This window comes from Hyperolius riggenbachi, chromosome 8, assembly GCF_040937935.1.
Source record: "Hyperolius riggenbachi isolate aHypRig1 chromosome 8, aHypRig1.pri, whole genome shotgun sequence".
Taxonomy (NCBI): domain Eukaryota; kingdom Metazoa; phylum Chordata; class Amphibia; order Anura; family Hyperoliidae; genus Hyperolius; species Hyperolius riggenbachi.
The window spans coordinates 82,545,890-82,573,570 of NC_090653.1; the positions used below are offsets into that span (position 1 = coordinate 82,545,890).

The window sequence follows — 27,681 nt, forward strand, 5'->3', positions numbered from 1 at the left end:
ACTGCACTTAAAAACAGCTTAGCGATCTACAAAGCACCCCTCACACCATAGCCTAACAACAACTGACCCCTCACACCCTAGCCTAACACTAACTGACCCCTCACACCATAGCCTAACACTAACTGACCCCTCACACCCTAGCCTAACACTAACTGACCCCTCACACCCTAGCCTAACACTAACTGACCCCTCACACCCTAGCCTAACACTAATTGACCCCTCACACCCTAGCCTAAGGGCCCGTTTCCACTCTCGCGGAAACGGCCCCGAATCCGCAGAGTTTCCCCGCAGGCAAATTGCGCGGGGAAACTCTGCCATAAAGGATAACTGCGCCTCCAGCCGAATCGCTTGCAGTAGCGATTCGGCAGGAACCCCCTACAGAATTTGCGGCGGAGGCTGCGATTCCCATAGCCGTGCATGGCACGGCTCCTGGGATTCGCCTGCGATCCTGCCCACCCGCTCAGTGCCGGCGTGCGTCTACGAGACGCACGCCGCACTACTGGAAACGAGCCGTAACACTTACTGACCCCTCACACTCTAGCCTAACACTAACTGACCCTCACACCCTAGCCTAACACTAACTGACCCCTCACACCCTAGCCTAAAACTGACTGACCCCTCACACCCTAGCCTAACACTAACTGACCCCTCACACCCTAGCCTAACACTAACTGACACCTCACACCCTAGCCTAACACTAACTGACACCTCACACCCTAGCCTAACACTAACTGACCCCTCACACCCTAGCCTAACACTAACTGACCCTCACATCCTAGCCTAACACTAACTGACCCTCACACCCTAGCCTAACACTAACTGACCCCTCACACCCTAGCCTAACACCAACTGACCCCTCACAGCATAGCCTAACACTAACTGACTCCTCACACCCTAGCCTAACACTAACTGACCCTCACACCCTAGCCTAACACTAACAGACCCTCACACCCTAGCCTAAAACTAACTGACCCCTTACACTGTAGTCTAACACCAACTGACCCTTATACCCTAGTCTAACACTAACTGACCCCTCACACTCTAGCCTAACACTAACTAACCCCTCACACCCTAGCATAACACTAACTGACCCCTCACACCCTAGCCTAACACTAACTGAACCCTCACACTCTAGCCTAACACTAACTGATCCCTCTCACCCTAGCCTAACACTAACTGACCCCTCACACCATAGCCTAACACTAACTGACCCCTCACACCCTAGCCTAACACTAACTGACCCCTCACACCCTAGCCTAACACTTACTGAACCCTCACACCCTAGCCTAACACTAACTGAGCCCTCACACCCTAGCCTAACACTTACTGAACCCTCACACCCTAGCCTAACACTAACTGACCCTCACACCCTAGCCTAACACTAACTGACCCCTCACACCCTAGCCTAACACTAACTGACCCCTCACACCCTAGCCTAACACTAACTGACCCCTCACACCCTAGCCTAACACTAACTGACCCTCACACCCTAGCCTAAGACTAACAGACCCCTCACACCCTAACCTAACACTAACTGAGCCCTCACACCCTAGCCTAACACTTACTGAACCCTCACACACTAGCCTAACACTAACTGACCCTCACACCCTAGCCTAACACTTACTGAACCCTCACACCCTAGCCTAACACTAACTGACCCTCACACCCTAGCCTAACACTAACTGACCCCTCACACCCTAGCCTAACACTAACTGACACCTCACACCCTAGCCTAACACTAACTGACAACTCACACCCTAGCCTAACACTAACTGACCCTCACACCCTAGCCTAAGACTAACAGACCCCGCACACCCTAGCCTAACACTAACTGAGCCCTCACACCCTAGCCTAACACTTACTGAACCCTCACACACTAGCCTAACACTAACTGACCCTCACACCCTAGCCTAACACTAATTGACCCCTCACACTCTAGCCTAACACTAACTGACTCTCAAACCTTAGCCTATGACTAATTGACCCTCACACCCTAGCCTAACACTAACTGATCCCTCACACCCTAGCCTAACACTAACTGATCCCTCTCACCCTAGCCTAACACTAACTGACCCTCACACCCTAACCTAACACTAACTGACCCTCACACCCTAGCCTAACACTAACTGACCCTCACACCCTAGCCTAACACTAACTGACCCTCACACCCTAGCCTAACACTAACTGACCCTCACACCCTAGCCTAACACTAACTGACCCTCACACCCTAGCCTAACACTAACGGACCCCTCACACCCTAGCCTAACACTAACTGACCCTTACACCCTAGCCTAACACTAACTGACCCTCACACCCTAGCCTAACACTAACTGACCCCTCACACCCTAGCCTAACACCAACTGACCCCTCACACCCTAGCCTAACACCAACTGACCCATCACACCATAGCCTAACACTAACTGACCCCTCACACCCTAGCCTAACACTAACTGACCCTCACATCCTAGCCTAACACTAACTGACCCTCACACCCTAGCCTAACACTAACTGACCCTCACACCCTAGCCTAACACTAACGGACCCCTCACACCCTAGCCTAACACTAACTGACCCTCACACTCTAGCCTAACACTAACTGACCCCTCACACTCTAGCCTAACACTAACTGACCCCTCCCACCCTAGCCTAACACTTACTGACCCCTCACACCCTAGCCTAACACTAACTGACCCCTCACACCCTAGCCTAACACTTACTGACCCCTCACACCCTAGCCTAACACTAACTGACCCCTCACACCCTAGCCTAACACTAACTGACCCTCACACCCTAGCCTAACACTAACTGACCCCTCACACCCTAGCCTAACACAAACTGACCCTCACACTCTAGCCTAACACTAACTGACCCCTCACACTCTAGCCTAACACTAACTGACCCCTCCCACCCTAGCCTAACACTTACTGACCCCTCACACCCTAGCCTAACACTAACTGACCCCTCACACCCTAGCCTAACACTAACTGACCCCTCACACCCTAGCCTAACACTAACTGACCCCTCACACCCTAGCCTAACACTAACTGATCCCTCACACCCTAGCCTAACACTTACTGAACCCTCACACCCTAGCCTAACACTAACTAAGCCCTCACACCCTAGCCTAACACTTACTGAACCCTCACACCCTAGCCTAACACTAACTGACCCTCACACCCTAGCCTAACACTAACTGACCCCTCACACCCTAGCCTAACACTAACTGACCCCTCACACCCTAGCCTAACACTAACTGACTCCTCACACCCTAGCCTAACACTAACTGACCCCTCACACCCTAGCCTAACACTAACTGACTCCTCACACCCTAGCCTAACACTAACTGACCCCTCACACCCTAGCCTAACACTAACTGACCTCTCACACCCTAGCCTAACACTAACTGACCCCTCACACCCTAGCCTAACACTAACTGACCCTCACACCCTAGCCTAACACTAACTGACCCCTCTCACCCTAGCCTAACACTAACTGACCCCTCACACCCTAGCCTAACACTAACTGACTCCTCACACCCTAGCCTAACACTAACTGACCCCTCACACCCTAGCCTAACACTAACTGACCTCTCACACCCTAGCCTAACACTAACTGACCCCTCACACCCTAGCCTAACACTAACTGACCCCTCACACCCTAGCCTAACACTAACTAACCCCTCACACTCTAGCCTAACACTAACTGACTCTCAAACCTTAGCCTATGACTAATTGACCCTCACACCCTAGCCTAACACTAACTGATCCCTCACACCCTAGCCTAACACTAACTGACCCTCACACTCTAGCCTAACACTAACTGACCCTCACACCCTAGCCTAACACTAACTGACCCCTCACACCCTAGCCTAACACCAACTGACCCCTCACACCATAGCCTAACACTAACTGACCCCTTAAATCCTAGCCTAACACTAACTGACCCTCACACCCTAGCCTAACACTAACTGACCCCTCACACCCTAGCCTAACACTAACTGACCCCTCACACCCTAGCCTAACACTGACTCTCAAACCTTAGCCTAACACTAACTGACCCTCACACTCTAGCCTAACACTAACTGACCCCTCACACTCTAGCCTAACACTACACTAACATAACCCTCACACCCTAGTCTAACACTAACTGACCCCTCACACCATAGCCTAACACTAACTGACCCCTCACACCATAGCCTAACACTAACTGACCCCTCACACCCTAGCCTAACACTAACTGAGCCCTCACACCCTAGCCTAACACTAACTGACCCCTCACACCCTAGCCTAACACTAACTGACCCTCACACCCTAGCCTAACACTAACTGACCCTCACACCCTAGCCTAACACTAACTGACCCTCACACCCTAGCCTAACACCAACTGACCCTTACACCCTAGTCTAACACTACCTGACCCCTCACACTCTAGCCTAACACTAACTGACCCCTCACACCCTAGCCTAACACTAACTGACCCTCACACCCTAGCCTAACACCAACTGACCCTTACACCCTAGTCTAACACTACCTGACCCCTCACACTCTAGCCTAACACTAACTGACCCCTCACACCCTAGCCTAACACTAACTGACCCCTCACACTCTAGCCTAACACTACACTAACAGAACCCTCACACTCTAGTCTAACACTGACTGACCCCTCACACTCTAGCCTAACACTACACTGACATAACCCTCACACCCTAGTCTAACACTAACTGACCCCTCACACCATAGCCTAACACTAACTGACCCCTCACACCATAGCCTAACACTAACTGACCCCTCACACCCTAGCCTAACACTAACTGAGCCCTCACACCCTAGCCTAACACTAACTGACCCCTCACACCCTAGCCTAACACTAACTGACCCCTCACACCCTAGCCTAACACTTACTGAACCCTCACACCCTAGCCTAACACTAACTGAACCCTCACACTCTAGCCTAACACTAACTGAACCCTCACACTCTAGCCTAACACTAACTGACCCCTCACACCCTAGCCTAACACTAACTGACCCCATTACACCCTAGCCTAACACAAACTGACCTCTCACACCCTAGCCTAACACTAACTGACCACTCAAACCCTAGCCTAACACTAACTGAACCCTCACACTCTAGCCTAACACTAACTGACCCCTCTCACCCTAGCCTAACACTAACTGACCCCTCACACCCTAGCCTAACACTAACTGACTCCTCACACCCTAGCCTAACACTAACTGACCCCTCACACCCTAGCCTAACACTAACTGACCTCTCACACCCTAGCCTAACACTAACTGAACCCTCACACCCTAGCCTAACACTAACTGACCCCTCACACCCTAGCCTAACACTAACTGACCCCTCACACCCTAGCCTAACACTAACTGACCCCTCACACTCTAGCCTAACACTATCTGACTCTCAAACCTTAGCCTATGACTAATTGACCCTGACACCCTAGCCTAACACTAACTGATCCCTCACACCCTAGCCTAACACTAACTGACCCTCACACCCTAGCCTAACACTAACTGACCCTCACACCCTAGCCTAACACTAACTGACCCTCACACCCTAGCCTAACACTAACTGACCCTCACACCCTAGCCTAACACTAACTGACCCTCACACTCTAGCCTAACACTAACTGACCCTCACACCCTAGCCTAACACTAACTGACTCCTCACACCCTAGCCTAACACCAACTGACCCCTCACACCATAGCCTAACACTAACTGACCCCTTAAATCCTAGCCTTACACTAACTGACCCTCACACCCTAGCCTAACACTAACTGAACCCTCATACTCTAGCCTAACACTACACTAACATAACCCTCACACCCTAGCCTAACACTAACTGACCCCTAACACCCCAGCCTAACACTAACTGACCCCTCACACCATAGCCTAAAACTAACTGACCCCTCACACCCTAGCCTAACACTAACTGACCCTCACACCCTAGCCTAACACTAACTGACCCCTCACACCATAGCCTAACACTAACTGACCCTCACACCCTAGCCTAACACTAACTGACCCCTCACACTCTAGCCTAACACCAACTGACCCTTATACCCTAGTCTAACACTAACTGACCCCTCACACCCTAGCCTAACACTTACTGACCCCTCACACCCTAGCCTAACACTAACTGACCCCTCACACTCTAGCCTAACACTAACTGACCCCTCACACTCTAGCCTAACACTAACTGACTCTCAAACCTTAGCCTATGACTAATTGACCCTCACACCATAGCCTAACACTAACTGATCCCTCACACCCTAGCCTAACACTAACTGACGCTCACACCCTAGCCTAACACTAACTGACCCTCACACCCTAGCCTAACACTAACTGTCCCTCACACCCTAGCATAACACTAACTGACCCTCACACCCTAGCCTAACACTAACTGACCCCTCACACCCTAGCCTAACACCAACTGACCCCTCACACCATAGCCTAACACTAACTGACCCCTTAAATCCTAGCCTAACACTAACTGACCCTCACACCCTAGCCTAACACTAACTGACCCCTCACACCCTAGCCTAACACTAACTGACCCCTCACACCCTAGCCTAACACTAACTGACTCTCAAACCTTAGCCTATGACTAATTGACCCTCACACCCTAGCCTAACACTAACTGACCCCTCACACCCTAGCCTAACACTAACTGACCCTCACACCCTAGCCTAACACTAACTGACCCTCACACCCTAGCCTAACACTAACTGACCCTCACACCCTAGCCTAACACTAACTGAACCCTCACACTCTAGCCTAACACTAACTGACCCCTCACACCCTAGCCTAACACTACCTGACCCCTCACACTCTAGCCTAACACTAACTGACCCCTCACACCCTAGCCTAACACTAACTGAACCCTCACACTCTAGCCTAACACTACACTAACAGAACCCTCACACTCTAGCCTAACACTAACTGACCCCTCACACCCTAGCCTAACACTAACTGAACCCTCACACTCTAGCCTAACACTACACTAACAGAACCCTCACACTCTAGCCTAACACTAACTGACCCCTCACACCCTAGTCTAACACTAACTGACCCCTCACACCATAGCCTAACACTAACTGACCCCTCACACCATAGCCTAACACTAACTGACCCCTCACACCCTAGCCTAACACTAACTGAGCCCTCACACCCTAGCCTAACACTAACTGACCCCTCACACCCTAGCCTAACACTAACTGACCCCTCACACCCTAGCCAAACACTTACTGAACCCTCACACCCTAGCCTAACACTAACTGAACCCTCACACTCTAGCCTAACACTAACTGACCCCTCACACCCTAGCCTAACACTAACTGACCCCGTTACACCCTAGCCTAACACTAACTGACCTCTCACACCCTAGCCTAACACTAACTGACCACTCAAACCCTAGCCTAACACTTACTGAACCCTCACACCCTAGCCTAACACTAACTGAACCCTCACACTCTAGCCTAACACTAACTGACCCCTCTCACCCTAGCCTAACACTAACTGACCCCTCACACCCTAGCCTAACACTAACTGACCCCTCACACCCCAGCCTAACACTAACTGACCCCTCACACCCCAGCCTAACACTAACTGACCCCTCACACCCTAGCCTAACACTAACTGACCTCTCACACCCTAGCCTAACACTAACTGAACCCTCACACCCTAGCCTAACACTAACTGACCCCTCACACCCTAGCCTAACACTAACTGAACCCTCACACCCTAGCCTAACACCAACTGACCCCTATACCCTAGTCTAACACTAACTGACCCCTCACACTCTAGCCTAACACTAACTGACCCCTCACACCCTAGCCTAACACTAACTGAACCCTCACACTCTAGCCTAACACTACACTAACATAACCCTCACACCCTAGCCTAACACTAACTGACCCCTCACTCCATAGCCTAACACTAACTGACCCATCACACCATAGCCTAACACTAACTGACCCCTCACACCATAGCCTAACACTAACTGAGCCCTCACACCCTAGCCTAACACTAACTGACCCCTCACACCCTAGCCTAACACTAACTGACCCCTCACACCCTAGCCTAACACTTACTGAACCCTCACACCCTAGCCTAACACTAACTGACCCCTCACACCATAGCCTAACACTAACTGACCCCGTTACACCCTAGCCTAACACTAACTGACCCCTCACACCCTAGCCTAACACTAACTGACCCTCACACCCTAGCCTAACACTAACTGACCCTCACACTCTAGCCTAACACTAACTGACCCTCACACCCTAGCCTAACACTAAATGACCCCTCACACCCTAGCCTAACACCAACTGACCCCTCACACCATAGCCTAACACTAACTGACCCCTTAAATCCTAGCCTTACACTAACTGACCCTCACACCCTAGCCTAACACTAACTGAACCCTCATACTCTAGCCTAACACTACACTAACATAGCCCTCACACCCTAGCCTAACACTAACTGACCCCTCACACCCCAGCCTAACACTAACTGACCCCTCACACCATAGCCTAAAACTAACTGACCCCTCACACCCTAGCCTAACACTAACTGACCCTCACACCCTAGCCTAACACTAACTGACCCCTCACACCATAGCCTAACACTAACTGACCCTCACACCCTAGCCTAACACTAACTGACCCCTCACACTCTAGCCTAACACCAACTGACCCTTATACCCTAGTCTAACACTAACTGACCCCTCACACCCTAGCCTAACACTTACTGACCCCTCACACCCTAGCCTAACACTTACTGACCCCTCACACCCTAGCCTAACACTAACTGACCCCTCACACTCTAGCCTAACACTAACTGACTCTCAAACCTTAGCCTATGACTAATTGACCCTCACACCCTAGCCTAACACTAACTGATCCCTCACACCCTAGCCTAACACTAACTGACGCTCACACCCTAGCCTAACACTAACTGACCCTCACACCCTAGCCTAACACTAACTGTCCCTCACACCCTAGCATAACACTAACTGACCCTCACACTCTAGCCTAACAGTAACTGACCCTCACACCCTAGCCTAACACTAACTGACCCCTCACACCCTAGCCTAACACCAACTGACCCCTCACACCATAGCCTAACACTAACTGACCCCTTAAATCCTAGCCTAACACTAACTGACCCTCACACCCTAGCCTAACACTAACTGACCCCTCACACCCTAGCCTAACACTAACTGACCCCTCACACCCTAGCCTAACACTAACTGACTCTCAAACCTTAGCCTATGACTAATTGACCCTCACACCCTAGCCTAACACTAACTGACCCCTCACACCCTAGCCTAACACTAACTGACCCCTCACACCCTAGCCTAACACTAACTGACTCTCAAACCTTAGCCTATGACTAATTGACCCTCACACCCTAGCCTAACACTAACTGACCCCTCACACCCTAGCCTAACACTAACTGACCCTCACACCCTAGCCTAACACTAACTGACCCTCACACCCTAGCCTAACACTAACTGACCCTCACACCCTAGCCTAACACTAACTGAACCCTCACACTCTAGCCTAACACTAACTGACCCCTCACACCCTAGCCTAACACTACCTGACCCCTCACACTCTAGCCTAACACTAACTGACCCCTCACACCCTAGCCTAACACTAACTGAACCCTCACACTCTAGCCTAACACTACACTAACAGAACCCTCACACTCTAGCCTAACACTAACTGACCCCTCACACCCTAGCCTAACACTAACTGAACCCTCACACTCTAGCCTAACACTACACTAACATAACCCTCACACCCTAGTCTAACACTAACTGACCCCTCACACCATAGCCTAACACTAACTGACCCCTCACACCATAGCCTAACACTAACTGACCCCTCACACCCTAGCCTAACACTAACTGAGCCCTCACACCCTAGCCTAACACTAACTGACCCCTCACACCCTAGCCTAACACTAACTGACCCCTCACACCCTAGCCAAACACTTACTGAACCCTCACACCCTAGCCTAACACTAACTGAACCCTCACACTCTAGCCTAACACTAACTGACCCCTCACACCCTAGCCTAACACTAACTGACCCCGTTACACCCTAGCCTAACACTAACTGACCTCTCACACCCTAGCCTAACACTAACTGACCACTCAAACCCTAGCCTAACACTTACTGAACCCTCACACCCTAGCCTAACACTAACTGAACCCTCACACTCTAGCCTAACACTAACTGACCCCTCTCACCCTAGCCTAACACTAACTGACCCCTCACACCCTAGCCTAACACTAACTGACCCCTCACACCCCAGCCTAACACTAACTGACCCCTCACACCCCAGCCTAACACTAACTGACCCCTCACACCCTAGCCTAACACTAACTGACCTCTCACACCCTAGCCTAACACTAACTGAACCCTCACACCCTAGCCTAACACTAACTGACCCCTCACACCCTAGCCTAACACTAACTGAACCCTCACACCCTAGCCTAACACCAACTGACCCCTATACCCTAGTCTAACACTAACTGACCCCTCACACTCTAGCCTAACACTAACTGACCCCTCACACCCTAGCCTAACACTAAGTGAACCCTCACACTCTAGCCTAACACTACACTAACATAACCCTCACACCCTAGCCTAACACTAACTGACCCCTCACTCCATAGCCTAACACTAACTGACCCATCACACCATAGCCTAACACTAACTGACCCCTCACACCATAGCCTAACACTAACTGAGCCCTCACACCCTAGCCTAACACTAACTGACCCCTCACACCCTAGCCTAACACTAACTGACCCCTCACACCCTAGCCTAACACTTACTGAACCCTCACACCCTAGCCTAACACTAACTGACCCCTCACACCATAGCCTAACACTAACTGACCCCGTTACACCCTAGCCTAACACTAACTGACCCCTCACACCCTAGCCTAACACTAACTGACCCCTCACACCCTAGCCTAACACTTACTGAACCCTCACACCCTAGCCTAACACTAACTGACCCCTCACACCCTAGCCTAACACTAACTGAACCCTCACACTCTAGCCTAACACTAACCGACCCCTCACACCCTAGCCTAACACTAACTGACCCCTCACACCATAGCCTAACACTAACTGACCCCTCAAACCCTAGCCTAACACTTACTGAACCCTCACACTCAAGCCTAACACTAACTGACCCCTCACACCCTAGCCTAACACTAACTGAACCCTCACACTCTAGCCTAACACTACACTAACATAACCCTCACACCCTAGTCTAACACTAACTGACCCCTCACACCATAGCCTAACACTAACTGACCCCTCACACCATAGCCTAACACTAACTGACCCCTCACACCCTAGCCTAACACTAACTGAGCCTTCACACCCTAGCCTAACACTAACTGACCCCTCACACCCTAGCCTAACACTAACTGACCCCTCACACCCTAGCCAAACACTTACTGAACCCTCACACCCTAGCCTAACACTAACTGAACCCTCACACCCTAGCCTAACACTAACTGACCCCGTTACACCCTAGCCTAACACTAACTGACCTCTCACACCCTAGCCTAACACTAACTGACCACTCAAACCCTAGCCTAACACTTACTGAACCCTCACACCCTAGCCTAACACTAACTGAACCCTCACACTCTAGCCTAACACTAACTGACCCCTCTCACCCTAGCCTAACACTAACTGACCCCTCACACCCTAGCCTAACACTAACTGACCCCTCACACCCCAGCCTAACACTAACTGACCCCTCACACCCCAGCCTAACACTAACTGACCCCTCACACCCTAGCCTAACACTAACTGACCTCTCACACCCTAGCCTAACACTAACTGAACCCTCACACCCTAGCCTAACACTAACTGACCCCTCACACCCTAGCCTAACACTAACTGAACCCTCACACCCTAGCCTAACACCAACTGACCCCTATACCCTAGTCTAACACTAACTGACCCCTCACACTCTAGCCTAACACTAACTGACCCCTCACACCCTAGCCTAACACTAACTGAACCCTCACACTCTAGCCTAACACTACACTAACATAACCCTCACACCCTAGCCTAACACTAACTGACCCCTCACTCCATAGCCTAACACTAACTGACCCATCACACCATAGCCTAACACTAACTGACCCCTCACACCATAGCCTAACACTAACTGAGCCCTCACACCCTAGCCTAACACTAACTGACCCCTCACACCCTAGCCTAACACTAACTGACCCCTCACACCCTAGCCTAACACTAACTGACCCCTCACACCCTAGCCTAACACTTACTGAACCCTCACACCCTAGCCTAACACTAACTGACCCCTCACACCATAGCCTAACACTAACTGACCCCGTTACACCCTAGCCTAACACTAACTGACCCCTCACACCCTAGCCTAACACTAACTGACCCCTCACACCCTAGCCTAACACTTACTGAACCCTCACACCCTAGCCTAACACTAACTGACCCCTCACACCCTAGCCTAACACTAACTGAACCCTCACACTCTAGCCTAACACTAACCGACCCCTCACACCCTAGCCTAACACTAACTGACCCCTCACACCATAGCCTAACACTAACTGACCCCTCAAACCCTAGCCTAACACTTACTGAACCCTCACACTCAAGCCTAACACTAACTGACCCCTCACACCCTAGCCTAACACTAACTAACTCCTCACACCCTAGCCTAACACTAACTGACCCCTCACACCCTAGCCTAACACTAACTGACCCCTCACACCCTAGCCTAACATTAACTGAACCCTCACACCCTAGCCTAACACTAACTGACCCCTCACACCCTAGCCTAACACTAACTGAACACTCACACCCTAGCCTAATACTAACTGACCCTCACACCCTAGCCTAACACTAACTGACCCCTCACACCCTAGCCTAACACTAACTGACCCCTCACACCCTAGCCTAACACTGACTCCTCACACCATAGCCTAACACCAACTGAACCCTCACACCCTAGCCTAACACTTACTGACCCCTCACACCCTAGCCTAACACCAACTGACCCCTCACACCCTAGCCTAACACTAACTGACCCTCACACTCTAGCCTAACACTAACTGACCCTCACACCCTAGCCTAACACTAACTGACCCCTTACACCCTAGCCTAACACTAACTGACCCCTCACACTCTAGCCTATGACTAATTGACCCTCACAACCTAGCCTAACACCAACTGACCCCTCACACCCTAGCCTAACACTAACTGACCAGTCACACCCTAGCCTAACACTAACTGACCCTCACACCCTAGCCTAACACCAACTGACCCCTCACACCATAGCCTAACACTAACTGACCCCTTAAATCCTAGCCTAACACTAACTGAGCCCTCACACCCTAGCCTAACACTAACTGACCCCTCACACCCTAGCCTAACACTAACTGACCCCTCACACCCTAGCCAAACACTTACTGAACCCTCACACCCTAGCCTAACACTAACTGAACCCTCACACTCTAGCCTAACACTAACTGACCCCTCACACCCTAGCCTAACACTAACTGACCCCGTTACACCCTAGCCTAACACTAACTGACCTCTCACACCCTAGCCTAACACTAACTGACCACTCAAACCCTAGCCTAACACTTACTGAACCCTCACACCCTAGCCTAACACTAACTGAACCCTCACACTCTAGCCTAACACTAACTGACCCCTCTCACCCTAGCCTAACACTAACTGACCCCTCACACCCTAGCCTAACACTAACTGACCCCTCACACCCCAGCCTAACACTAACTGACCCCTCACACCCCAGCCTAACACTAACTGACCCCTCACACCCTAGCCTAACACTAACTGACCTCTCACACCCTAGCCTAACACTAACTGAACCCTCACACCCTAGCCTAACACTAACTGACCCCTCACACCCTAGCCTAACACTAACTGAACCCTCACACCCTAGCCTAACACCAACTGACCCCTATACCCTAGTCTAACACTAACTGACCCCTCACACTCTAGCCTAACACTAACTGACCCCTCACACCCTAGCCTAACACTAACTGAACCCTCACACTCTAGCCTAACACTACACTAACATAACCCTCACACCCTAGCCTAACACTAACTGACCCCTCACTCCATAGCCTAACACTAACTGACCCATCACACCATAGCCTAACACTAACTGACCCCTCACACCATAGCCTAACACTAACTGAGCCCTCACACCCTAGCCTAACACTAACTGACCCCTCACACCCTAGCCTAACACTAACTGACCCCTCACACCCTAGCCTAACACTTACTGAACCCTCACACCCTAGCCTAACACTAACTGACCCCTCACACCATAGCCTAACACTAACTGACCCCGTTACACCCTAGCCTAACACTAACTGACCCCTCACACCCTAGCCTAACACTAACTGACCCTCACACCCTAGCCTAACACTAACTGACCCTCACACTCTAGCCTAACACTAACTGACCCTCACACCCTAGCCTAACACTAAATGACCCCTCACACCCTAGCCTAACACCAACTGACCCCTCACACCATAGCCTAACACTAACTGACCCCTTAAATCCTAGCCTTACACTAACTGACCCTCACACCCTAGCCTAACACTAACTGAACCCTCATACTCTAGCCTAACACTACACTAACATAGCCCTCACACCCTAGCCTAACACTAACTGACCCCTCACACCCCAGCCTAACACTAACTGACCCCTCACACCATAGCCTAAAACTAACTGACCCCTCACACCCTAGCCTAACACTAACTGACCCTCACACCCTAGCCTAACACTAACTGACCCCTCACACCATAGCCTAACACTAACTGACCCTCACACCCTAGCCTAACACTAACTGACCCCTCACACTCTAGCCTAACACCAACTGACCCTTATACCCTAGTCTAACACTAACTGACCCCTCACACCCTAGCCTAACACTTACTGACCCCTCACACCCTAGCCTAACACTTACTGACCCCTCACACCCTAGCCTAACACTAACTGACCCCTCACACTCTAGCCTAACACTAACTGACTCTCAAACCTTAGCCTATGACTAATTGACCCTCACACCCTAGCCTAACACTAACTGATCCCTCACACCCTAGCCTAACACTAACTGACGCTCACACCCTAGCCTAACACTAACTGACCCTCACACCCTAGCCTAACACTAACTGTCCCTCACACCCTAGCATAACACTAACTGACCCTCACACTCTAGCCTAACAGTAACTGACCCTCACACCCTAGCCTAACACTAACTGACCCCTCACACCCTAGCCTAACACCAACTGACCCCTCACACCATAGCCTAACACTAACTGACCCCTTAAATCCTAGCCTAACACTAACTGACCCTCACACCCTAGCCTAACACTAACTGACCCCTCACACCCTAGCCTAACACTAACTGACCCCTCACACCCTAGCCTAACACTAACTGACTCTCAAACCTTAGCCTATGACTAATTGACCCTCACACCCTAGCCTAACACTAACTGACCCCTCACACCCTAGCCTAACACTAACTGACCCCTCACACCCTAGCCTAACACTAACTGACTCTCAAACCTTAGCCTATGACTAATTGACCCTCACACCCTAGCCTAACACTAACTGACCCCTCACACCCTAGCCTAACACTAACTGACCCTCACACCCTAGCCTAACACTAACTGACCCTCACACCCTAGCCTAACACTAACTGACCCTCACACCCTAGCCTAACACTAACTGAACCCTCACACTCTAGCCTAACACTAACTGACCCCTCACACCCTAGCCTAACACTACCTGACCCCTCACACTCTAGCCTAACACTAACTGACCCCTCACACCCTAGCCTAACACTAACTGAACCCTCACACTCTAGCCTAACACTACACTAACAGAACCCTCACACTCTAGCCTAACACTAACTGACCCCTCACACCCTAGCCTAACACTAACTGAACCCTCACACTCTAGCCTAACACTACACTAACATAACCCTCACACCCTAGTCTAACACTAACTGACCCCTCACACCATAGCCTAACACTAACTGACCCCTCACACCATAGCCTAACACTAACTGACCCCTCACACCCTAGCCTAACACTAACTGAGCCCTCACACCCTAGCCTAACACTAACTGACCCCTCACACCCTAGCCTAACACTAACTGACCCCTCACACCCTAGCCAAACACTTACTGAACCCTCACACCCTAGCCTAACACTAACTGAACCCTCACACTCTAGCCTAACACTAACTGACCCCTCACACCCTAGCCTAACACTAACTGACCCCGTTACACCCTAGCCTAACACTAACTGACCTCTCACACCCTAGCCTAACACTAACTGACCACTCAAACCCTAGCCTAACACTTACTGAACCCTCACACCCTAGCCTAACACTAACTGAACCCTCACACTCTAGCCTAACACTAACTGACCCCTCTCACCCTAGCCTAACACTAACTGACCCCTCACACCCTAGCCTAACACTAACTGACCCCTCACACCCCAGCCTAACACTAACTGACCCCTCACACCCCAGCCTAACACTAACTGACCCCTCACACCCTAGCCTAACACTAACTGACCTCTCACACCCTAGCCTAACACTAACTGAACCCTCACACCCTAGCCTAACACTAACTGACCCCTCACACCCTAGCCTAACACTAACTGAACCCTCACACCCTAGCCTAACACCAACTGACCCCTATACCCTAGTCTAACACTAACTGACCCCTCACACTCTAGCCTAACACTAACTGACCCCTCACACCCTAGCCTAACACTAAGTGAACCCTCACACTCTAGCCTAACACTACACTAACATAACCCTCACACCCTAGCCTAACACTAACTGACCCCTCACTCCATAGCCTAACACTAACTGACCCATCACACCATAGCCTAACACTAACTGACCCCTCACACCATAGCCTAACACTAACTGAGCCCTCACACCCTAGCCTAACACTAACTGACCCCTCACACCCTAGCCTAACACTAACTGACCCCTCACACCCTAGCCTAACACTTACTGAACCCTCACACCCTAGCCTAACACTAACTGACCCCTCACACCATAGCCTAACACTAACTGACCCCGTTACACCCTAGCCTAACACTAACTGACCCCTCACACCCTAGCCTAACACTAACTGACCCCTCACACCCTAGCCTAACACTTACTGAACCCTCACACCCTAGCCTAACACTAACTGACCCCTCACACCCTAGCCTAACACTAACTGAACCCTCACACTCTAGCCTAACACTAACCGACCCCTCACACCCTAGCCTAACACTAACTGACCCCTCACACCATAGCCTAACACTAACTGACCCCTCAAACCCTAGCCTAACACTTACTGAACCCTCACACTCAAGCCTAACACTAACTGACCCCTCACACCCTAGCCTAACACTAACTGAACCCTCACACTCTAGCCTAACACTACACTAACATAACCCTCACACCCTAGTCTAACACTAACTGACCCCTCACACCATAGCCTAACACTAACTGACCCCTCACACCATAGCCTAACACTAACTGACCCCTCACACCCTAGCCTAACACTAACTGAGCCTTCACACCCTAGCCTAACACTAACTGACCCCTCACACCCTAGCCTAACACTAACTGACCCCTCACACCCTAGCCAAACACTTACTGAACCCTCACACCCTAGCCTAACACTAACTGAACCCTCACACCCTAGCCTAACACTAACTGACCCCGTTACACCCTAGCCTAACACTAACTGACCTCTCACACCCTAGCCTAACACTAACTGACCACTCAAACCCTAGCCTAACACTTACTGAACCCTCACACCCTAGCCTAACACTAACTGAACCCTCACACTCTAGCCTAACACTAACTGACCCCTCTCACCCTAGCCTAACACTAACTGACCCCTCACACCCTAGCCTAACACTAACTGACCCCTCACACCCCAGCCTAACACTAACTGACCCCTCACACCCCAGCCTAACACTAACTGACCCCTCACACCCTAGCCTAACACTAACTGACCTCTCACACCCTAGCCTAACACTAACTGAACCCTCACACCCTAGCCTAACACTAACTGACCCCTCACACCCTAGCCTAACACTAACTGAACCCTCACACCCTAGCCTAACACCAACTGACCCCTATACCCTAGTCTAACACTAACTGACCCCTCACACTCTAGCCTAACACTAACTGACCCCTCACACCCTAGCCTAACACTAACTGAACCCTCACACTCTAGCCTAACACTACACTAACATAACCCTCACACCCTAGCCTAACACTAACTGACCCCTCACTCCATAGCCTAACACTAACTGACCCATCACACCATAGCCTAACACTAACTGACCCCTCACACCATAGCCTAACACTAACTGAGCCCTCACACCCTAGCCTAACACTAACTGACCCCTCACACCCTAGCCTAACACTAACTGACCCCTCACACCCTAGCCTAACACTAACTGACCCCTCACACCCTAGCCTAACACTTACTGAACCCTCACACCCTAGCCTAACACTAACTGACCCCTCACACCATAGCCTAACACTAACTGACCCCGTTACACCCTAGCCTAACACTAACTGACCCCTCACACCCTAGCCTAACACTAACTGACCCCTCACACCCTAGCCTAACACTTACTGAACCCTCACACCCTAGCCTAACACTAACTGACCCCTCACACCCTAGCCTAACACTAACTGAACCCTCACACTCTAGCCTAACACTAACCGACCCCTCACACCCTAGCCTAACACTAACTGACCCCTCACACCATAGCCTAACACTAACTGACCCCTCAAACCCTAGCCTAACACTTACTGAACCCTCACACTCAAGCCTAACACTAACTGACCCCTCACACCCTAGCCTAACACTAACTAACTCCTCACACCCTAGCCTAACACTAACTGACCCCTCACACCCTAGCCTAACACTAACTGACCCCTCACACCCTAGCCTAACATTAACTGAACCCTCACACCCTAGCCTAACACTAACTGACCCCTCACACCCTAGCCTAACACTAACTGAACACTCACACCCTAGCCTAATACTAACTGACCCTCACACCCTAGCCTAACACTAACTGACCCCTCACACCCTAGCCTAACACTAACTGACCCCTCACACCCTAGCCTAACACTGACTCCTCACACCATAGCCTAACACCAACTGAACCCTCACACCCTAGCCTAACACTTACTGACCCCTCACACCCTAGCCTAACACCAACTGACCCCTCACACCCTAGCCTAACACTAACTGACCCTCACACTCTAGCCTAACACTAACTGACCCTCACACCCTAGCCTAACACTAACTGACCCCTTACACCCTAGCCTAACACTAACTGACCCCTCACACTCTAGCCTATGACTAATTGACCCTCACAACCTAGCCTAACACCAACTGACCCCTCACACCCTAGCCTAACACTAACTGACCAGTCACACCCTAGCCTAACACTAACTGACCCTCACACCCTAGCCTAACACCAACTGACCCCTCACACCCTAGCCTAACACTAACTGACCCTCACACTCTAGCCTAACACTAACTGACCCTCACACCCTAGCCTAACACTAACTGACCCCTTACACCCTAGCCTAACACTAACTGACCCCTCACACTCTAGCCTATGACTAATTGACCCTCACAACCTAGCCTAACACCAACTGACCCCTCACACCCTAGCCTAACACTAACTGACCCTCACACCCTAGCCTAACACTAACTGACCCCTCACACCCTAGCCTAACACCAACTGACCCCTCACACCATAGCCTAACACTAACTGACCCCTTAAATCCTAGCCTAACACTAACTGACCCTCACACCCTAGCCTAACACTAACTGACCCCTCACACCCTAGCCTAACACTAACTGACCCCTCACACCCTAGCCTAACACTAACTGACTCTCAAACCTTAGCCTATGACTAATTGACCCTCACACCCTAGCCTAACACTAACTGACCCCTCACACCCTAGCCTAACACTAACTGACCCTCACACCCTAGCCTAACACTAACTGACCCTCACACCCTAGCCTAACACTAACTGACCCTCACACCCTAGCCTAACACTAACTGAACCCTCACACTCTAGCCTAACACTAACTGACCCCTCACACCCTAGCCTAACACTACCTGACCCCTCACACTCTAGCCTAACACTAACTGACCCCTCACACCCTAGCCTAACACTAACTGAACCCTCACACTCTAGCCTAACACTACACTAACAGAACCCTCACACTCTAGCCTAACACTAACTGACCCCTCACACCCTAGCCTAACACTAACTGAACCCTCACACTCTAGCCTAACACTACACTAACAGAACCCTCACACTCTAGCCTAACACTAACTGACCCCTCACACCCTAGTCTAACACTAACTGACCCCTCACACCATAGCCTAACACTAACTGACCCCTCACACCATAGCCTAACACTAACTGACCCCTCACACCCTAGCCTAACACTAACTGAGCCCTCACACCCTAGCCTAACACTAACTGACCCCTCACACCCTAGCCTAACACTAACTGACCCCTCACACCCTAGCCAAACACTTACTGAACCCTCACACCCTAGCCTAACACTAACTGAACCCTCACACTCTAGCCTAACACTAACTGACCCCTCACACCCTAGCCTAACACTAACTGACCCCGTTACACCCTAGCCTAACACTAACTGACCTCTCACACCCTAGCCTAACACTAACTGACCACTCAAACCCTAGCCTAACACTTACTGAACCCTCACACCCTAGCCTAACACTAACTGAACCCTCACACTCTAGCCTAACACTAACTGACCCCTCTCACCCTAGCCTAACACTAACTGACCCCTCACACCCTAGCCTAACACTAACTGACCCCTCACACCCCAGCCTAACACTAACTGACCCCTCACACCCCAGCCTAACACTAACTGACCCCTCACACCCTAGCCTAACACTAACTGACCTCTCACACCCTAGCCTAACACTAACTGAACCCTCACACCCTAGCCTAACACTAACTGACCCCTCACACCCTAGCCTAACACTAACTGAACCCTCACACCCTAGCCTAACACCAACTGACCCCTATACCCTAGTCTAACACTAACTGACCCCTCACACTCTAGCCTAACACTAACTGACCCCTCACACCCTAGCCTAACACTAACTGAACCCTCACACTCTAGCCTAACACTACACTAACATAACCCTCACACCCTAGCCTAACACTAACTGACCCCTCACTCCATAGCCTAACACTAACTGACCCATCACACCATAGCCTAACACTAACTGACCCCTCACACCATAGCCTAACACTAACTGAGCCCTCACACCCTAGCCTAACACTAACTGACCCCTCACACCCTAGCCTAACACTAACTGACCCCTCACACCCTAGCCTAACACTTACTGAACCCTCACACCCTAGCCTAACACTAACTGACCCCTCACACCATAGCCTAACACTAACTGACCCCGTTACACCCTAGCCTAACACTAACTGACCCCTCACACCCTAGCCTAACACTAACTGACCCTCACACCCTAGCCTAACACTAACTGACCCTCACACTCTAGCCTAACACTAACTGACCCTCACACCCTAGCCTAACACTAAATGACCCCTCACACCCTAGCCTAACACCAACTGACCCCTCACACCATAGCCTAACACTAACTGACCCCTTAAATCCTAGCCTTACACTAACTGACCCTCACACCCTAGCCTAACACTAACTGAACCCTCATACTCTAGCCTAACACTACACTAACATAGCCCTCACACCCTAGCCTAACACTAACTGACCCCTCACACCCCAGCCTAACACTAACTGACCCCTCACACCATAGCCTAAAACTAACTGACCCCTCACACCCTAGCCTAACACTAACTGACCCTCACACCCTAGCCTAACACTAACTGACCCCTCACACCATAGCCTAACACTAACTGACCCTCACACCCTAGCCTAACACTAACTGACCCCTCACACTCTAGCCTAACACCAACTGACCCTTATACCCTAGTCTAACACTAACTGACCCCTCACACCCTAGCCTAACACTTACTGACCCCTCACACCCTAGCCTAACACTTACTGACCCCTCACACCCTAGCCTAACACTAACTGACCCCTCACACTCTAGCCTAACACTAACTGACTCTCAAACCTTAGCCTATGACTAATTGACCCTCACACCCTAGCCTAACACTAACTGATCCCTCACACCCTAGCCTAACACTAACTGACGCTCACACCCTAGCCTAACACTAACTGACCCTCACACCCTAGCCTAACACTAACTGTCCCTCACACCCTAGCATAACACTAACTGACCCTCACACTCTAGCCTAACAGTAACTGACCCTCACACCCTAGCCTAACACTAACTGACCCCTCACACCCTAGCCTAACACCAACTGACCCCTCACACCATAGCCTAACACTAACTGACCCCTTAAATCCTAGCCTAACACTAACTGACCCTCACACCCTAGCCTAACACTAACTGACCCCTCACACCCTAGCCTAACACTAACTGACCCCTCACACCCTAGCCTAACACTAACTGACTCTCAAACCTTAGCCTATGACTAATTGACCCTCACACCCTAGCCTAACACTAACTGACCCCTCACACCCTAGCCTAACACTAACTGACCCCTCACACCCTAGCCTAACACTAACTGACTCTCAAACCTTAGCCTATGACTAATTGACCCTCACACCCTAGCCTAACACTGACTGACCCCTCACACCCTAGCCTAACACTAACTGACCCTCACACCCTAGCCTAACACTAACTGACCCTCACACCCTAGCCTAACACTAACTGACCCTCACACCCTAGCCTAACACTAACTGAACCCTCACACTCTAGCCTAACACTAACTGACCCCTCACACCCTAGCCTAACACTACCTGACCCCTCACACTCTAGCCTAACACTAACTGACCCCTCACACCCTAGCCTAACACTAACTGAACCCTCACACTCTAGCCTAACACTACACTAACAGAACCCTCACACTCTAGCCTAACACTAACTGACCCCTCACACCCTAGCCTAACACTAACTGAACCCTCACACTCTAGCCTAACACTACACTAACATAACCCTCACACCCTAGTCTAACACTAACTGACCCCTCACACCATAGCCTAACACTAACTGACCCCTCACACCATAGCCTAACACTAACTGACCCCTCACACCCTAGCCTAACACTAACTGAGCCCTCACACCCTAGCCTAACACTAACTGACCCCTCACACCCTAGCCTAACACTAACTGACCCCTCACACCCTAGCCAAACACTTACTGAACCCTCACACCCTAGCCTAACACTAACTGAACCCTCACACTCTAGCCTAACACTAACTGACCCCTCACACCCTAGCCTAACACTAACTGACCCCGTTACACCCTAGCCTAACACTAACTGACCTCTCACACCCTAGCCTAACACTAACTGACCACTCAAACCCTAGCCTAACACTTACTGAACCCTCACACCCTAGCCTAACACTAACTGAACCCTCACACTCTAGCCTAACACTAACTGACCCCTCTCACCCTAGCCTAACACTAACTGACCCCTCACACCCTAGCCTAACACTAACTGACCCCTCACACCCCAGCCTAACACTAACTGACCCCTCACACCCCAGCCTAACACTAACTGACCCCTCACACCCTAGCCTAACACTAACTGACCTCTCACACCCTAGCCTAACACTAACTGAACCCTCACACCCTAGCCTAACACTAACTGACCCCTCACACCCTAGCCTAACACTAACTGAACCCTCACACCCTAGCCTAACACCAACTGACCCCTATACCCTAGTCTAACACTAACTGACCCCTCACACTCTAGCCTAACACTAACTGACCCCTCACACCCTAGCCTAACACTAAGTGAACCCTCACACTCTAGCCTAACACTACACTAACATAACCCTCACACCCTAGCCTAACACTAACTGACCCCTCACTCCATAGCCTAACACTAACTGACCCATCACACCATAGCCTAACACTAACTGACCCCTCACACCATAGCCTAACACTAACTGAGCCCTCACACCCTAGCCTAACACTAACTGACCCCTCACACCCTAGCCTAACACTAACTGACCCCTCACACCCTAGCCTAACACTTACTGAACCCTCACACCCTAGCCTAACACTAACTGACCCCTCACACCATAGCCTAACACTAACTGACCCCGTTACACCCTAGCCTAACACTAACTGACCCCTCACACCCTAGCCTAACACTAACTGACCCCTCACACCCTAGCCTAACACTTACTGAACCCTCACACCCTAGCCTAACACTAACTGACCCCTCACACCCTAGCCTAACACTAACTGAACCCTCACACTCTAGCCTAACACTAACCGACCCCTCACACCCTAGCCTAACACTAACTGACCCCTCACACCATAGCCTAACACTAACTGACCCCTCAAACCCTAGCCTAACACTTACTGAACCCTCACACTCAAGCCTAACACTAACTGACCCCTCACACCCTAGCCTAACACTAACTGAACCCTCACACTCTAGCCTAACACTACACTAACATAACCCTCACACCCTAGTCTAACACTAACTGACCCCTCACACCATAGCCTAACACTAACTGACCCCTCACACCATAGCCTAACACTAACTGACCCCTCACACCCTAGCCTAACACTAACTGAGCCTTCACACCCTAGCCTAACACTAACTGACCCCTCACACCCTAGCCTAACACTAACTGACCCCTCACACCCTAGCCAAACACTTACTGAACCCTCACACCCTAGCCTAACACTAACTGAACCCTCACACCCTAGCCTAACACTAACTGACCCCGTTACACCCTAGCCTAACACTAACTGACCTCTCACACCCTAGCCTAACACTAACTGACCACTCAAACCCTAGCCTAACACTTACTGAACCCTCACACCCTAGCCTAACACTAACTGAACCCTCACACTCTAGCCTAACACTAACTGACCCCTCTCACCCTAGCCTAACACTAACTGACCCCTCACACCCTAGCCTAACACTAACTGACCCCTCACACCCCAGCCTAACACTAACTGACCCCTCACACCCCAGCCTAACACTAACTGACCCCTCACACCCTAGCCTAACACTAACTGACCTCTCACACCCTAGCCTAACACTAACTGAACCCTCACACCCTAGCCTAACACTAACTGACCCCTCACACCCTAGCCTAACACTAACTGAACCCTCACACCCTAGCCTAACACCAACTGACCCCTATACCCTAGTCTAACACTAACTGACCCCTCACACTCTAGCCTAACACTAACTGACCCCTCACACCCTAGCCTAACACTAACTGAACCCTCACACTCTAGCCTAACACTACACTAACATAACCCTCACACCCTAGCCTAACACTAACTGACCCCTCACTCCATAGCCTAACACTAACTGACCCATCACACCATAGCCTAACACTAACTGACCCCTCACACCATAGCCTAACACTAACTGAGCCCTCACACCCTAGCCTAACACTAACTGACCCCTCACACCCTAGCCTAACACTAACTGACCCCTCACACCCTAGCCTAACACTAACTGACCCCTCACACCCTAGCCTAACACTTACTGAACCCTCACACCCTAGCCTAACACTAACTGACCCCTCACACCATAGCCTAACACTAACTGACCCCGTTACACCCTAGCCTAACACTAACTGACCCCTCACACCCTAGCCTAACACTAACTGACCCCTCACACCCTAGCCTAACACTTACTGAACCCTCACACCCTAGCCTAACACTAACTGACCCCTCACACCCTAGCCTAACACTAACTGAACCCTCACACTCTAGCCTAACACTAACCGACCCCTCACACCCTAGCCTAACACTAACTGACCCCTCACACCATAGCCTAACACTAACTGACCCCTCAAACCCTAGCCTAACACTTACTGAACCCTCACACTCAAGCCTAACACTAACTGACCCCTCACACCCTAGCCTAACACTAACTAACTCCTCACACCCTAGCCTAACACTAACTGACCCCTCACACCCTAGCCTAACACTAACTGACCCCTCACACCCTAGCCTAACATTAACTGAACCCTCACACCCTAGCCTAACACTAACTGACCCCTCACACCCTAGCCTAACACTAACTGAACACTCACACCCTAGCCTAATACTAACTGACCCTCACACCCTAGCCTAACACTAACTGACCCCTCACACCCTAGCCTAACACTAACTGACCCCTCACACCCTAGCCTAACACTGACTCCTCACACCATAGCCTAACACCAACTGAACCCTCACACCCTAGCCTAACACTTACTGACCCCTCACACCCTAGCCTAACACCAACTGACCCCTCACACCCTAGCCTAACACTAACTGACCCTCACACTCTAGCCTAACACTAACTGACCCTCACACCCTAGCCTAACACTAACTGACCCCTTACACCCTAGCCTAACACTAACTGACCCCTCACACTCTAGCCTATGACTAATTGACCCTCACAACCTAGCCTAACACCAACTGACCCCTCACACCCTAGCCTAACACTAACTGACCAGTCACACCCTAGCCTAACACTAACTGACCCTTACACCCTAGCCTAACACTAACTGACCCTCATACCCTATTCTAACACTGACTGACCCTCATACCCTAGCCTAACACTAACTGACCCTCACACCCTAGCCTAACACTAACTGACCCTCATACCCTATTCTAACACCAACTGACCCTCATACCCTAGCCTAACACTAACTGACCCTCACACCCTTGCCTAACACTAACTGACCCTCACACCCTAGCCTAACCCTAACCGAGCCCTCACACCCTTGCCTAACACTAACTGAACCCTCACACCCTAGCCTAACACTAACCAACCCCTTACACCTTTGCCTAACACTAACTGAACCCTCACACCCTAGCCTAACACTAACTGACCCCTTATGCCCTAGCCCAACAATAACTGAACCCTCACACACTAGCCTAACACTCACTGACTCTCACACCTTAGCCTAAAACTAACTGACACTCACACCCTAGCCTAACACTGACTCCTCACACCCTAGTCTAACACTACCTGACCCCTCACACCCTAGCCTAACACTACCTGCCCCCTCAAACCCTAGCCTAACACTAACTTATCTCTCACACCCCATACGCGCTAAGCCAGCGATGCACCTCCTTGATCGCGCTACAACTACTGATAGCATTCTGCGCAGGTACAAGTCCTGGCGAACTGTGCATGTGCAGAACACTCCTGGCCACTGAACTGCAATTAAGAGGGTGCGCCACCAGGTCAGCGCATACACCATAGTGTGTGACATGTAAGTAAAAGAAAACTTCTTCCCCCACCTCAGATTTCCTTTCACAACACCAGATCTTTAGGTAAGGTCATTTCCAGAATTTACAAAAAGCCTTATGGCCGCATACATGAAAGTGTCAGAAGTTACCAAGATGCATATAATTTGCTTTAAATTTACATGCAAGTTAGAATTATTAGGATAAATG

The 27,681-nt window shown here is 50.7% G+C and overlaps 2 protein-coding genes across 21 annotated transcripts in view; one reads left to right on the forward strand and one right to left on the reverse strand.

Moving 5' to 3' along the window:
• Positions 1-27,681, reverse strand: part of HIPK4 (homeodomain interacting protein kinase 4) — a 546,520-nt gene that overhangs the window by 503,665 nt on the left and 15,174 nt on the right. The gene's annotated exons all lie outside the window — the stretch shown is intronic.
• Positions 1-27,681, forward strand: part of AKT2 (AKT serine/threonine kinase 2) — a 153,230-nt gene that overhangs the window by 14,799 nt on the left and 110,750 nt on the right. The window lies entirely within an intron of this gene.